General features: G+C 43.1%; 1 pseudogene across 1 annotated transcript in view; it reads right to left on the minus strand.

Moving 5' to 3' along the window:
- Nucleotides 1–1,006: 1,006 nt before the first annotated feature.
- LOC311596299 (coiled-coil domain-containing protein 150-like) overlaps nt 1,007–15,275 on the minus strand; it is a 33,757-nt pseudogene continuing 19,488 nt past the window's right edge. The window contains exons 5-11 of the transcript XR_014783623.1: nt 13,226–13,341; nt 9,017–9,208; nt 6,247–6,324; nt 4,855–5,068; nt 4,269–4,430; nt 3,271–3,350; nt 1,007–1,558 (exon numbers count right to left, since the gene is read on the minus strand). The product of XR_014783623.1 is annotated as a coiled-coil domain-containing protein 150-like (transcript). The remainder of the gene's footprint in view (nt 1,559–3,270; nt 3,351–4,268; nt 4,431–4,854; nt 5,069–6,246; nt 6,325–9,016; nt 9,209–13,225; nt 13,342–15,275) is intronic.

A 15,275-nucleotide genomic window follows, 5' to 3' on the forward strand; every position in this document is an offset into this window, starting at 1 on the left:
ATCAGGAGGCTCACAGCCTGTAACCCACGTCAGGAGGCTCACAGCCTGTAACTCCAGCTGCAAGGGGTCTGATGCCTCTGGCCTCCACAGGTACTTGCACTCACTGTGTGCATTTGTGTGTGTGTGTGTGTACAAACATACGTACATACACACAAATAATAAGTGTATTTTTCTAAATAAGGAAACTGATATATGGTGTAGCTGTCTAGATTTAAACTGTGAAAGAGACACTCACAATAGAATTGCCAGGATGCTAGGGTGTGGTATCCCAGGGAGCATAGTGGTAGGCAGGCAGGCAGGCATGGCATTGAAAGAGAAGCTGAAAACCTTCATCCAGCCTACAAGAGGCAGAGAGAGGGGGCTATCTGGGCACGGTGTCGGCTTTTGAAACCTCAAAGCCCATCCCCAGTAGCACACCCCCTCCAACAAGGCCACACCTCCTAATCCTTCCCAAACAGCTCTATCAATTTTGGAACAAACATTCAAACACATGAGCCTATGGGATTCATTTCTATCCAAACCACCACACCTAAGCTGGCTGCCCAGTGAGCCCCAAGTACCCAGCTGTCTCTCTCTCCCTAGCATTGGGATGACAAGATTGTGCCATTGTCTTAGGTTTTATTTGCTGTGATAAACACCATGACAAAAAGCAACTGGGGAGGATACATTAGTTCATTTTTTCATTGCTTTAACACAGTCACCAAGGATAATGTATGAAGACATAAGGCCAAATAACTCCCTTTCTAGAGAGTTTCCTACAGACTCTAGAATGAGTCTAGAATACTGCATTGTGGCTATTTCACTTAACACTAAACACTTTCTGAAAATAGAAAATATCATGTGCCAACATCTACTACCATAAAACAAACTATATTTAAGTTTATTGAGTGGAAAATAGTGAAAGGGGAAAAAAGATGGAGTAGTCACATAAAAGAGTTTATAAAGGATAAAGCCCCAAATCTTTGGTGTATGTCATCTCCTTATACTATAGACACAGGCTAGCCTCTTCACTGGCCAGCAGAACCACAGAAGCCAGTCTTCCCATGAAAGACTCCTCTGTTAAGGGCAGTTCTTCCTCCCTTTGTCAGAATGATACTTCTTAGGCATAAGCCCAAGGTTCTATTTAGTTTCCCATTGATGTAGAAGAGACTGGCGGGATGTAATACCACGCCTCACGTCTTGATTCTGTAGGGAAAACAGTGACAGCCAGCTCTTGTCTGCTGAGAACCAATAGTGTTCAGAGCCTGTTGCCCTCCTAAATGCCACATCTATGTTCAGATGGGTAGTTTTGATCTAGATAGTTTGGGAAAGGTGAAACTTCTATGAAAAAAAAATGTAATCCATTGGGTTCCTAGCAGTAGGTGAGTAAATCTATAGGCAAGTAAAGAGCAACAGGATGACTAGAGGGCTTCTGTAGTTAGAAACGAAGGGAAAAAGTCAAAATTCTTTACAAACACTGTTGTCAGCCTCACTTCTTCCAGCCACCTGTCTTCCCGGGGAAGCCTCTGCAATTTTTTTTTTTTTTTGTCAGCTCAAGTTGTAGGCCACCGAACCTGCATTTAAATCAGCAGTGAGCGTCTTCCGGATAGCAGTTATCTGAACACAGAAACAGCCATACGTTCTTTTGTGTCTGTGGAGTCTGGGAGATTCTGTCTATATATCAGAAGACTCAAATTCTCACATGGGATCCTTGCAACACGTCTTTACAGTGTACCAAACAGCCATCAGGCTGAGAGACACTCTCTGAGTGAGGCTGTACCAAAAAGCCATCAGGCTGAGGGACATTCTGAGTGAGGCTGTACCAAACAGCCATCAGGCTGAGGGACACTCTGAGTGAGGCTGTAAGCGACACGGACAGGCTCCTGCTCTCCACTCATCTTGTTGGTTCTCCCTGTCTGTCCTACACCTAGTGAACCAGTAGCAGATATGTGCTGCCCAGTAGCTTCCTGATATTAGTGAGGCCATCATGCAGGCACACTCTAGCGAGCTGCGATGATTGGACTCCTTTGCTATAATGAAATTTATCTTTTAGGAACTACAGAAAATACTTTCTGTTCTGTTTGTACAAGCTGATAACAGCAACAGCTTCACTCTCCAAACCCAGCCCAGCCCGGCCCAGCCCAGCCCTTCCTCCAGGAGCCTTCTTATCAGAAGGACAGCTGAAATAGCTTTATAAATCACACCTCCTATTGTGTGGCAAATGGAAGCAAACTGACACTGAAACTTACTAACAGATCTATTAGACTAAGACTGTAGTGGCATCACCCAACAGACAGCTCAGTTCCCAGCAGGTGCACGCAGGCTGAGGAGGCAGCTCACAGGGACCGCTTGCTGTAGAATGAGGACCTCACTCTGATTCCGCAGAACCCACATTAAAACAACCTGGGTGTCGTGTCATGTATTCGTAGTCCCAAAGCCAGGCAGAAGGGCACAAGCAGATCACTGGGCCTCGCTGGACAGCGGACCTAGTCTAGTTGGTGAGTTCCAGTCTAATAAGAGACCCTGTCTCAAAAAAAAAAAAAGTGGATGGTATTTGAGGATACTCAAGGTTTTCCTCTGGCCTACACATGCATGCTCATACTCAATGCACAGGCACCTCCATATATGAACATTAATGCATGCGCATACACACACTCAAAAGAGGAGAGTAAATGAGTAAATGTAACTTTACTAAGGGCATACAGAAGGTGTCAAAGTTGGTATTCAAACTTGAGGTTGTCAAGAGTCCTTTTCTTTCTAACATACTAGCTGGCAGGTTATATTGTCATGTAAATTAACAGCCATAACAGGAACAAATGATAAACTGACAGTGATGTTCTTGTGATAAATCTCCTTTGCAGGCCACTCTAACACCCATGGACAAATTGTGCCGGGCTGGTCATTACCAGAGCTCCGCATGCTCTACATGGGTAAGAGTAGTGGCCTGACTGTTATGGTGATAACCAACCACTTTCTTCTCTGGTACTGTAACTCTAGCTAAGAACCTGTGTCCAGGGAACTCACAGGTGTCAAGCATTAGATGCACACCTTGCTGCTCTCCTCTTCTGGTTACAAGTATGTATTTGGACATCAGAGGCCTTTAACATTCTAGTATTTATTCTTTATCATCAGGACACAGAATCATAACTAAAATTCTCCACAGTAAAGATGAAAAGGAAGCTGTTGGTCCTTGCCTGTTGCAGTCTCGAGGAATGCTTCAGTGGCAGACTTCACAGCACTCTGTTTTAGGGTTGCTGTCTGTATTTCTCTAAGTGCCTGGGTCTGACTCACCTGTTCTCACTCCATGCTGGCTTCTTTTAGTTTATTCTTTGTTGCTTCTTTATCAGGTGTCTGATAGTTTCTTCCAATTCCTGAAAATGTGATAGGATGTAATAAACTTCCAATGTACCATGCAGAACCGAAATGCTTCAAATTTATAACACAGCAATCAAATCATTGAAATAACACGGGACACTTTGAACTTCTACTGTGTATTTTAATACAATTTAATCTACATAAAGAGTTTGGTTTTGGCTTTTGGATTCTGCTAAGAGAAATTAATGTCTTTTTTAGAATTAGAACCTTCATGGCTGCTGGAAGATAGGAGGAGCTTAATGACCTCCTGAAGTTTGATTTTGGTTGTTACACTTTTAGTTAGGAATAGCTATGATTCCTGTGGCAGCAGCGAGTGCGTTCTTTCTGCAGAGAACAATCAAGAGCTGAAAATCCAGATGACCAAGGGGCCCAGTGCATATGTGAGCTCTAGCTGCTTTGCAAAAGCAAACATCATTTTTATTAAACAGAGAATGAAGATTATTTTCCCTATCTCAAACTACCATGATGTCAGTATGAAATGTCCTTTAAAGGCTCATGTGCTGGTGCTTAATCTTTAGTTGGTGGCTTTTCTGTGGTAGGTGGCAGAAATCTAGTTAGTGGGCAGTAGCTGGTTGAAGGACATACCCAGTCCCAGTCCCTCCTCTATTTGCTGCTCACCACGAGGTGGACACTGCTTCTATACATGCCCCTAGTGTCACGATGTCCTGCCTCTCCTGGGTCCAGCATCAACAGAGCCAGGAACTACAGACTGAAATCCATGAGACAGTGAGTGACCTGACATAAGATGCTTGTGTCAGGTACTTGTGTCACTACAATGAAAAAGCAACTAACAGACCATTTTTGTACCTGTGTTTTTTTCCTATAGAGTCAAGGGAACTCTAAGTGCCTTCTCACTCGACTTAGGCACATACCCTCACTAACAACCACTGAGAGGAATCATAAGAAACCCTCACCTTGCACTGATTTTCTAGTTCCTGCCTCATTTTCTGCTCGGCCCCTAGTCTCCACCCCAGCTCTTTATTTCGGGCTGAGGTTTCACACTGGCTCTTAGTCCGCAGCTCCACGTCTTGCTGCAGGGTATTCATCTCCAGTTCAAATCTCTGGACACGGTGAACATTAGGTTAGAATTTTACATTAGTGGTAAACACAGAGTTTGTGGGAATCATGTTTTACCTGTTCGTTTTCTGATAATGATCCTTAATTATTTCCATTCGTCTAAAGTCTGCTTCTAATTGCTGAAAACAAATGTACAAATAACACAAAGAGATGACCAGTAGGCTAACTTTGGCTGACTGAAATCAAAGCTTTCAGTTTCTGCTGGGCTCTATATCCTATCTAGCCCACTGACCCAGAAAGAGCCAAGAATAACAGCAGTGTCTCCCCCAAAGCAGAGGTGACACCACCTAAGTAAATCTGCCCACTTCCCAGAGAACAGGTGTAGCTGTCAGGGCTGAAACAAGTCCCTGGGTACCTGTCACAGCAACCCAGGCCCTCCCCACACACAGTGAGGACAGGGTTAGGCTCCTCCTACAACCTTCATCCACTCCATGCTCTGAGCCCCCCGGTTGACAGGTGCAGCTTTATTTGGGCCTCTTGGTTCTTTTGTTTCTCCTCATAATTGTTCGCTCCTTTTTCCAGCTCTTTAAGTTTCTGCCGAGGCTCTTGGTTTATCCGGGAGCCTTTCACTGGTCTGAAGTTGGCCTCGTCAAGAGCTTTCTTCAGCTTAGAAGACGAAGGAACAAAAGAAAAGTTTCAGTTCCTTCATACATTTTAAAAGGATCATGGGGGCTGGAGAGATGGCTCAGCAGTTAAGAGCAGCACTGCTTGTGCACAGGTCCTGGATTCAGTCTCCAGCACCCACATGGTGCCTCACAACCATCTGAAACCCCAAGTTCCAGGGTACGATGCCTGCTTCTGACTTCCAAGGGTACTAGGTAGACACGTGGAACACAGGCAAAAAACACACATACAAAAAATAAACAGGAAAATGATACAGTGTGTGATTTCTGATTATGCAGATTTACAAAGCAACAAATCGAGTGATTTTCATAATTTTTAACACTTGAGACTAAGTAAGCTTTTAGACTAGATAAGGAATGTGAGCCTGTAGTCATGAGCTATATTTTCTGAGCATGGCTGTGGAGACATGCTAAGCTCTGATCTCAGCTACACCACCTGTGTGTACGTCTGTGTAATTAACTTCCTCCAGCCTCGGGTTCATCAACTGAAGGATATGTACCTAGCTTACTTCAGGACAGTCAGAGTGAGGTAAAGCAAGTAAAGAAAGAGAACAGAACCAACCACACTGTGACTGCTCGGTGATTACCACCATGCTGTGACTACTCTGCTGTCACATCCTCATGGCTCAAGAAGTGAAAACAGAGTAGTTCTGTACACTTGGCAAATGTGCGCCACTACTGCACCCATCGTACGGCATTGCTTCTTGTGAAGATATTTTAATAATTGTGTCTCACGGAAAAGTGCTATTGTGACAAATGATTTTACACTACCCTGGGCCTCACAGTGTTGCTTTAAATTCACATAGCTTGTGAAGAGAGACAGCAGAGGGAAGGCTTCTCAGGGCTGGAGGTGGTGGATGGCACATGCAGTCAGTGCTCTCTGCCCATGCTCTCACCACAGCAGCTCTTTGGTTACACCCTACGGTCCAGCACACTGTTGGCCTGCATCACTGACTGCCATGAGATTCTCCACTGCTACCTCAAAGCAAACTAACACCAACATCTAGGCATGTTTGGCCATGTGCTCATTAGACACTTTGCAATTTAGTCTTTACACAAACCTGGCAAGTGGTTTGATGACCTTGATTTTTGTGACAGAGGAAATGGATTCGGAAGTCAAGTTACTTAGAGAAAATGGACACACAGCTAATACAGTGCGGGGCTGGGGCTCAGTGATGCTCCGAACTCACACCTGAGCTTCTCAGCACGGCACACTCTGCTGCCAGGTGTCCTCACATGTTCACCATTATCACAGATGCTTCCTTTAGGGCTGCAGTTTTAAATTTAGATTTATTTATGTGTCTGAGTGTTCTGTTGGCCTGTATGTATGCATACCATAAGTGTGCCTTATTTCCAATAAGATCAGAAAGGGCACTGGATCCCATGAAACTGGAGTTACAGGGAGGCCGTGAGCCATAGAGATGCCAGGAGCCTCTTCCTGGTCCTCTGCAAGATCAGCACGTGTTCTTAACTTCTGAGTCATCTCTCCAGCTCCAGGTTTCAGTTATCTGTGTGTTCTGAGCAATAAGCGCTAACTAATGATATATTTTTACATTTAAGACACCTACTTATTTTCCATAGAACTTGCTTTTTATAATGCATTTATTCAGGGATTTGCAGTTCACAAAACTTTTGTAAGTATCATTAGTTGAAGTTAACTTGTTAACTGTATCTGTCAATGACAATTACTACTAGTAACAACTTTGGTAAGACAAAATCTATCTCAAGTCTTGTTGTGTATTCTTACTATTTTTATAATTTTTATTATTTAAAACAATTTTAAATCTAAATATATTTTGATATTTTCTCCTCCCTCAAGTCCTTCCAGATCCTCTCTCCCTCCTTATCTACCCAACTTTGAATTCTTTCTCAGTAAACAAAAATTTAATACAACAAACCAATAACTCAAGGAAACAAAATAAAACCATGCCCACAAAGAAAAACAAAACAAAAAACAAACTGTAACCAAATAAAAGCATATAAAAATTAATACCTTTTTCTTCCATGTTCATGATGCAAGAGTTAATGTGTTTATTCCTCTACTAAAATAGCCTTTTGAAAGCTGAGCATAAAAAAAAAAAAAAAAAAAAAAAAAAAGAAAGAAAGCTGAGCATAGTGGCGCTCACATTAATCTCAGTACTCAGGTGGCACAGGCAGGTGTATCTCTGTGAGTTCAAGGCCAGCCTTGACCTTCCAAGGACAACCAGGGCTGTTACACAGAAAAACCCTTTCTCAAGAAACCAAAATCAAAAAACTAAAGCCTTTTGACTTAACTGTCCTTTTTTCAATAGAACCATTTAATTTGGCACTGATTTTCAATTGCTAAAAGATGTTATGGTTTCCTTATATCCTTATCTACTTTCCTCATAATAATTTAAAATTGTTCCTGGATAACTGTAGAGGAATTTTAATTCACAACGTGGGTGCTCTGGCACGAGATCTCATCCAAAGACCCTTCTCTAGATCTGTGTGATCCAGCTGGACTACAAACGCATCGTTAATCACAGGAGACAGAGGCAAGCAGCTCTCTGAGTTCAAGGCCAGCCTAGTATAAAACAAGTTTCAGGTAAAGAAAAGCTTAGGTCCAGGTGAGGTGGTACATGATTTTAATCCCAGCATTCAGGAGCCAGAGGCATGCAGGTCTCTGTGTTCTAGTCAGTGCTGTTCAGGCAGTTCAGCTGAGTCAGGGAGCTGAGAGGCAGTGCAGTGGAGTGGAGTTCATGGCAGTTCAGTTCGTGGAACTCAGTGGCAGTTTTACCAGGAGAGTTTTACAGAGACAGGGTGAAGAGAGAACAAACTAGACACAGGTGAAGACAGAAAGAGTCAGAGAATGAGAAGGAGCCAGAAGGTTAGAACAGATTGCTAGAGTTAGTTTGAGGCCAAGCAGAGCAACTCAGTCAGAGACCAATCTCCAAGCAGATTGAATCACTCAGCTTGGCAAGGAGCTTTGAGTCAGAACAGCTGTGTTGAACTAGCCAGCAAGAGTTCAGAAAGAACTAGAAACGGTGAGCTTATTCAGCAGTGAGTCTCAGAGGCTGAAAACATTCTAGGCCTTGATTAGATTGTACAGAGGCTAGAAGCTTCCAGGACTAGACCTAGGTTAGCAGACAGAGGCAGTAAGCCTCTGAGATGACAAATATATCAGGCAAATAAAAATTGCTTTTACATGTCAACCTTTGTTTAGAACCCAGCATGCCCAAGTTTTGCCTAACGGTTCACATACAGTGATCTAGTTGGCAAGGCCATGGGACCAGGCGGGCCCATCTAAGGTAACCTGTCTTTCCCTGACATTTCTGGCTTTGCAGCTCAGCTTTGCCCAGACTGCATAAGAGAGCCTAGCCCTGCATCTCAAAGCTATGCTTTCATTGTTTCCTGCTTCCAGCCACCAACCAGCCTAAAACAAACTTTCTCTTACTTTGTATCCCTTCAAAGTTGTACACTGTGCTGTGTCTTGCTAGTTTTCTCATGTCCAGAGTAGCAGTTACAACTATACGAGGGCTATTTGGCTTATGCATATAGCATGAGTCACATTTTTTTACTGTGCTCTTGTTTGTTTGTTTGTTTGTTTAACACAAGGTTTCATGTAGTCTAGTCTAGGCCAGCCTTGAACTCAGTATGTAGCTAAGGTTGACCTGGAACTTCCAACTCTGCTGTATCTACCTCCCAGGTGTTGGGGTTGCAACTGTGTACCACAAGGCCTGGATTGTGTGCCGTTGGAGACGGAAGTCAGAGCTGTGTGTGGCTGGGCAAGCGTTCTACCAACTAAGCCATAACCCCAGCCCTTCTCCTGCTGCTGAGTGTGCCTCTGCAGACACGCAGTGGATGCGGGGAGGGGGACAGACAGCCTGAGGGGGCAATGGTTATGTCTGTCAGATGGCAGACTTCTCATTCCTCATGCCTGCCAGGGAACCATGTGGCGGCAGCAGCACAGCTGGCTCGCTGAGCAGAGGGGCCAGAAGAGCTAAGGCCTCTCCCCGCCCTCCTGTGAGGTGCTCCCCCTTCTCGAATGGCCCCACACCGCAGAGACTTGCCTCTGTGCTGCTTTCTTGCAGTCAAGCGCTCTCTCTCTCTCCGACGCAAACTGCGCTCTCAGAGCTTCAGTGCGCTCCATGTGCTATTCTGCTTCTACTTTGGATTCCTCAGTAATCCGCTCTCTGTTTTGAAGGAAACACAATACACTCACTTTAAAAATCATCTTAAAGAGTCAAGACAGGTTTTCAGGAGAAGGTGAACCCTCTGGAAGGCAGGTGGTTTACAAAGCAGCAGCACACCGGACCTCAGCTCAACCCCATGAGCAGAGCTCAGAACCAAGGAAAAGGGGGTGCAAACCCAGGCTCCATACTCCATGAAGGGAGTCTACCAAATGTGGAAACAGCATTCGGAAGTAGCAGATGGTACAATCACACATAAGAGATGGCTGCCTGGCTCTGTCATGTTTGATATTAGCTAGCTCTTCTGGAAGCTTAAACTAATTATATTGTTTCCTTGTCTTTGAAGTGAGAGCCCTTCATCTGATCAGCACTCTTAGTTTGGGTTCACTGGTCCAGATCCATGATGAGGCTTCTGAGGATGCTGACAGGCCCTGAAATGATAAGCAGAACGTGTGTGGCGTCTATAGCTTCTTACTCTCTCAAGGAAGGACCGTGAGAAGCTAATGGATGGACTTAGTCGGTGACCCCTCCCCTCAGCATGTGACCCTTGTTTCTCAAAGTAGGTGGCCTGCAATCCTTCCCTACTGAGCATCTCTTCTGTGTGTTTGGACAGTGGATCTGTCCTCCCTACATGCCTCCGGAGAAACCTCTGTTAATGGATTTCCATTTTTCACCTGGCTGACGTGTTGATAAGACCTGAAGGTCAGAACTCACCTCCTGGCCCGCACAAGGTCCTACTAGGAAACTCTGCTGTTGTGACAGCTCAATAGCCTGCTGATAACCTTTTCTTTCAAAAATTATATGTATTTATATATTTGCGTTTGTGTGTGTGTGTGTGTGTGTGTGTGTGTGTGTGTGTGTGTGTGTGTGTACACATGTGGTGTCAGAGGACAACCTGCAGGAATTTATTCTCAGGTCATCAGGATCCATGGAAAAAGCTTTTACCGGCTGAGCCATCGTATTATCCCGATAACTTCCTAATGACATCGCATAAAGGGATGGGACAGTCTGAAGTCACTAGTGAAATAATTATTCTTATCACATCCCCACACTCCTCATATACTACACTCATCTTGAAATGTGAAAACTACTATATAATACGATATTTTGATTTTCTACTTTGCTTGTTATATGACTAAGATTATCAGCTTCAGTCTGCCACTGCCGCTGCTTAAACCCAAATCCTAGCTCCAACAGGATGGTATCTGATCTTGGGTAGGAATGCCATCTTTCTATCCCATTTCTTTATCTATAAGTGAGAATAATAACAGTATCCACCACCAAATAATCTTAGTTGGCATTAAGGATTAGCATAATGCCCAGTGTACAGTACATAGTAAGTGACAGCCATTATCAATCATCATTGAATTCTCAAATTCAAATCCTAACCAGAATGATTTCAAACTTAATTTGTACTTAATTTAACTTTAAAACTTATTTTTAAAAAATTTTAAATTATATTTATTTAATAAATGTATGTGTGTGAGAGAGAGAAAGGAGAGAGAGGAGAGGGGAGGGAGGGAGGTGGAGGCCTGAGTACAACTTGCAGGGGTCCATTCTCCTCTTGTACTGTGTGGGCCCCAAGGCCTGAACCTAGGTTGTCAAGCTCGGCAGCAAGAGCCTTTACCTGTTGAGCCGTCTCACCAATCCTTAGCTTAATTTTTAGTGTAATTCTCCCCTTCAGGCTTCCATTTCTGCTGCCACTTGTGTAGATATGAGCTTCATATCATAGAAGGACACTCAATGTGACATCTATTCAAACAAAGGTTTGCATGCATAGTATAGTGCTGTTAATTATGGGCCTCCTTGGAATAAAGGTCTTTAAAACGTATTCATCCTGCTCTTGTTTTCTTCTGAGGAGACCAACAGACTATCCACCATCAGTTCCTGAAACAGTTTTCCAGTTTCAGTGCGCTATGCTCGCCTAACCTCAGACTCAGTGGCAAGCCTTCCACTCTGGATTTCCTCCGAGTTCAGTGGCCTTGTCTGTACTCTCTGCTCAGAGTCCAGCTCTCACCACAGGCCCAGGAAGGAAGCAGCAGGAACGGTCTCCTTCACACCGAGCCCCGAGCTTCCATCCTCTCACTGTCTGCCTGCCTTTCTTCATCAACCAAGTTTTGCTTCTATATGATCAGGACTTTTCCAGATCTAGAAGATTCTTATTCTGTGTAATCTTCTAGGGCTACTGAGATGAGCCATCTACAGGTGCTCCATCTACAGATGCTCCTTCTCTGGCCTCCTCCTCCTTGAAATAGTGCCATGCTCTGACCTCCATTCTACCTGTGCTTTCCCAAGGAAGGCAGTGCATCTCAGTAAACTAGCTCTCATCTTTGTAAAGATGAATTCCAACCCGTGACGTCTTTTCAGAACTAGATCTGCATTTCTACATCTCATAATTCTGCCTCAAAACCAGTGAGTCCAGAACACTCTCCCATGCTGTATCTTTTTCCTAAGTGTGTACCCAGATTAGTACACATTTGCACAATATCAAGAGATTGGCAAGTTTTAACTGAGGTACAACTAGTCTTTGATGAAAATATGAGCTATGAGGGATCTGTAAAGTCAGACTCGGAAGCAAATGCTGCAGGGAGGTCTACGATTCTCACAGTCTTCCACTGGCATTGGCCTTGCAGTAATCATTTTAGCAATAGTGACAGGGATTGTACTTTGTTTTTTGACTGAAAATAGATTTTTTTCATACATTACATACATTATGGTTCCCGTCCCTCAATTCCTTCCCCACCGGTGTACTTCCCACCCACCCAAATACACATCTTTTCTTGCGCTCTTAGTAGAAAATGAGCAGGCATTAAAAAAAACAAGAAAAATAATTGTAAAGTAAGATAAACCAACCTGAGTAAGATAAGACAAACAAATGAATAGAAAACAAAGAGTACCTGAAGAATTTTTAGGATACTCAGGGTTGAGAATGCCTTACTAGGTAAACTTGAACAATTAGTATCTGACTTTTATGGGTTTTTAAATGAGTCTGCCAGCCACTATACAAACACCAAATTGTTTTAGCCAATACTGCACAGCTTTGTGGCAGTAATGTTTGGGGAGTAAAATTCACATAGGTCGTATACACAAAATGTGCCGTCTCTGCCTCAGCTTCTGCCCTGACCATGCACAATCAGTGACAAGAAACTATATGTGTTTCCCTGAGCATAAACTTCCATAGACTGATATTAATGTCTAAGTCATACTTACTGACATATGTTTGTTAAAAAAATCTTTATGGTTTGATATGACCCGTCTTAGAAAAAAACCTAAAAATGACAAATGGCTTATCATCTGATTAGCTGTAGCTGCTCCATGCCTGGATGATTGATGCCCACTCAGAGTACTGTGAGTCCTCGCTCAAATGTCTATTACTTATTTTGGTTTCCTTAATTTTATTTACATATGTATGCATGTATGCACCACTGTGTGTCCATGTCAGAGGACAACTCTCAGGAGCTGGTTCTCCTACTGCCTTGTAGACTTGGGTACTGAGCTCAGGCCATCAGGCTCACTTCAGTGTCTCCACCCATGAGCCATCTCTCTCAGCCTTATTTCGCTTTTCTTGAGATTGGTTCTCACTATGAAGCCCAGGCTGGCCTCCAGCTCATGCTTTTCCTGCCTCAGCCTTAGGTGTCGAAACTGTCAGCATGCGCCTCCACACCTGGCTCAGTGGTGCTGTTAGAGGGTAGCTTAAGCCTGGAGGAAATGTGTGAGTGTCCCTTGCGGCAGTCTTTACATTTTGGGTTGACTTCACATAAGGAATCATCTGCATAATGGGGGAGGAAGGACTGAGAAGGAGACCCACATAGGTGTGCTCCAGCCAGCTGTTGCCTGTTGCTATTCAGCTGTGCCTTGGTACTGACATGACTGAGCTAGGTGCACCAGCTCAAGAGAGAGGAAGGGCTTCCCTAGCCTCTCAGAAGGAGCCACTTCCTCCTCCAGAGGCCCTCCCAATTTCACTGTGAAGAGACTGCCCTTATTTGAAGGCTTCCAGCCTCTGCTGCTCAATCTCTTCACTTTTCCAGTTCTTCTTGGATGTCATGACCACTGGTTTGGAGCACTTGACCCAGGCTCGTGGCCAATTTCTTCTTGTCTTCTTCAGTTCTATCTAGAGACTTCTGTAGCAGCTCCATCTGAAAGGGAGAAGCGTGCCTGTGAGTCCAGGGTGGTCACTAGAACGGTTTTTATTCGTTACACTCTGTAAGTGGCACCAAAATTATCAGTTGGAACTAGAAAGAAACCCTGTAGGTAAAATATAAAACACACACACACACAGTGCCACCAGGTCTCCCCATTGCTTCTATTTCTGTAGGGGAAATGAGACTATTTAGTTTGTTTATCTGTTCTTCACTCAATTTCGGCAAGTGAAATTGATCAAGAAAATTGTCCATTTCCCTTATATTTTCAAATTTTGTGGCATATATGCCTTCAAAGTAGGATCTTATGAGTCTTTGTATTTCTTCAGTGTCTGTTGTTATGTTTCCCTTTTCATTTCTGATTTTGTTGATTTGGATACTGTCTATCTGCCTTTTAGTTTGGCTAATGGTTTGTCTATCTTGTTGATTTTCTCAAAGAACCAACTCTTGGTTTTGTTGATTCTTTGGACTGTTTTCTTAGTTTCTAATTTGTTAATTTCAGCTCTGAGTTTGATTATTTCCAGACGTCTACTCCTCTTGGGTGTTTCTGCTTCTTTTTTGTCTAAGGCTTCCAGCTGTCATTAAGTTGCTTATGTTCGATGTTTCCAATTTCTTTTTAAAGGCACTTAGTGCTATGAATTTTCCTCTTAGCACTGCTTTCAATGTATCCCACAAATCTGGGTATGTTGTTTCTTCTTTTCTATTGAATTTCAGGAAGTCCTTGATTTCTTTATTTCTTCCCTGACCCAGGTGTCATTAAGCAGTGAGTTGTTTAGTTTCCATGTATGTGTAGGCTTTTTGTTATTTCTGTTGTTGTTGAATTGCAGCCTAAGACCATGGTGATCTGATAGGACACAAGGTATTATTTCAATCCTCTTGTATCTGTTGAGGCTTGCTTTGTGACCTACAATGTGATCAATTTTGGAGAAGGTTCCATGGGGTGCAGAGAAGAAGGTATATTCCTTCTTGGTTGGGTGAAAGGTTCTATAGATATGTTAGATCCATTTGATTCATGGCATTGGTTAATGATGTTATTTCTCGGCTTAGTTTCTGTTTCAATGACTTGTCCTTCAGTGAGAGTGGGGTGTTGAAGTCTCCCACTATTATTGTGTGGGGATCGATGTGTGGTTTAAGCTTCATTAGCAGATCTTTTACAAATGTGGGTGCCTTGTATTGGGAGCATAGATGTTCAGAATTGTGATGTCATCTTGGTTGACTTTACCTTTGATGAGTATGAAGTATCCTTCCTCATCCCTTTTTATCAATTTTGGTTGAAAGTCTATTTGGTTAGATATTAAAATGGCTACACCTGCTTGCTTCTTGTGACCATTTGCTTGGAATATTTTTTCCAACCTTTTACCCTGAGATAATGCCTATCATTATGGGTGAAATGTGTTTCTTGGATGCAGAAGAATGTTGGATCTTGTTTATGCATCCATTCAGTTAGTCTGTGTCTTTTTATTGGAGAATTGAGACCATTGATGTTGAGAGATATTAATGACCAGTGACTGTTAAGAGTCTTAATTTTGATGTTGGTTCCAGTTGAGTGTTTGTGTAGTTGTGTTTTTGCCATGGTATAGTTATCTATTTCCTGAGTAGTTTTGGTTGTAGCTTGACCCTTTGGGATGGAGTTTTCCTTCTAGTACCAGTAAAGCTGGATTTGTGGATAGGTACTGTTTGAATTTGTTTTTGTCATGGAATATTTTGTTTTCTCCATCAATGGTTATTGATAGTTTTGCTGGGTAACGTAGTCTGGCCTAGCATCTGTGGTCTCTTAGGGTTTGCAGGATCTCTGTCCAGGCCCTTCTAGCTTTTATGGTCTCTGCTGAGAAGTCGGGTTTAATTCTGATAGGTTTGCCATTAAATGTTATTTGGCCCTTTTCCCTTGCAGCTTTTAATATTTTTTCTTTGTTCTGTATGTTTTGTGTTTT

This window comes from Acomys minous (genome assembly GCF_964271855.1).
Source record: "Acomys minous genome assembly, chromosome: 4".
Classification (NCBI taxonomy): domain Eukaryota; kingdom Metazoa; phylum Chordata; class Mammalia; order Rodentia; family Muridae; genus Acomys; species Acomys minous.